This window comes from Petaurus breviceps, unplaced genomic scaffold (genome assembly GCF_028583685.1).
Source record: "Petaurus breviceps papuanus isolate PSGF00001 unplaced genomic scaffold, PetGlider_PUasm1.0 185, whole genome shotgun sequence".
Taxonomy (NCBI): Eukaryota; Metazoa; Chordata; class Mammalia; order Diprotodontia; family Petauridae; genus Petaurus; species Petaurus breviceps.
This window is the reverse complement of record NW_027185797.1, coordinates 28,312,699-28,314,034: the sequence shown is the minus strand read 5'-3', so window position 1 is coordinate 28,314,034 and position 1,336 is coordinate 28,312,699.

The window sequence follows — 1,336 nt, the reverse complement described above, 5'->3', positions numbered from 1 at the left end:
CAGTACTTGCCACATGGTAAATAACTGGGTCTTCATAAGTGATTTGAGTTGAATTGCACGAATTTATTCCTGGATGTATATTTTCCAATAGCTTCTATCCATGAAGAAGAGAGGACATGACTTAGAAGAATGAGGAAGACACATGTGGGCCCAGTGGGATCAAACCTAAATAGAAATGGGACCACTACTCCATGCAGAAGGGTCCCCATGGGCTGCACATTGGTTAAGCCCTAAAATGTGATATTATCCACATTTTCTTGTACTTTACTAAGTATTTCCCAATGATATTTGAATCTGGTTCCATGTCCCACAAGTGGGAATGTTGAGGGTTGCCTGCAGACTGGTGTTGGTCACCCCTGTGTTCTACTACACTTGGGGCTCAGCTTTAGTTGATTCACTAGTATATGGAAAAAAATTGGGGGAGGGTTTGTATTTTACCAATTCATTTGAACATTTATTAAGGACCTAATGTAAGCAGACCCTAAGAGAGATCAAAGTTCAGCTAATGTGGCCTTGTAGAGTTTGAAGACGTGTAGCACCCTCAATTCAGGCGTATTCTATTAGGCCTCAATAGAATCTCGATACAACACACCAAAGACAGCTCATGAAGAGTCCAGTAGACTGTAAGCTCCTTGAAAGCAGACCCAGGGTGATTTTAAATTTCAGTTTCCCCAGGGCCTTTGTTTCCCTTATGTGCCTTCCTCAAGGCAGGCACAAGCACTGAAGATTTGTTAAATTGGACTGAGTTGCTTGCTGTGGTACTATTTTCCAGAGTACCATCTTGACCTGTTTTTCTAAGAGGGAGCACCCAGCTCCAATGGGAACAGCTTTAGCAAACTTCATTTCAATTCAATTTAATCCAATACATATTTATTTAGCACCTACTGAATGCAGACAACTGTGTAAGAAAGTGACAGATAGGTAAAAATTTGTTGACAATCTCTCCTTTATGTTGGTTATAGTTTAGAAGGAGGACAAGACAGAATTGATCAAGTGACAAAACATTTACTAAGTGCCTGGCACTGTGCTGTGCAGTGAGGGGCAGTTCCTGGCCTCAAGGAGCTTAGATTTTAGAAGACATTATGGAAGATGACCTATGAACATGTAGGCATATACAGGATGTATAAACTCTATGTAAAATTAATACAGAGGAAAGTTACTCTAATCCATAATGAGTCTGGGTCAATGCAGGTTGACCCCACTTTTCACAAAGAAGGATCTCTGAGATGTCTTAGAGAGAATGTGTATAACGGTATCCATCCATCCACCCACCCACCCATCCACCCACCCATCCATCCATCCATCCATCCATCCATCCATCCATCCATCCATCCAT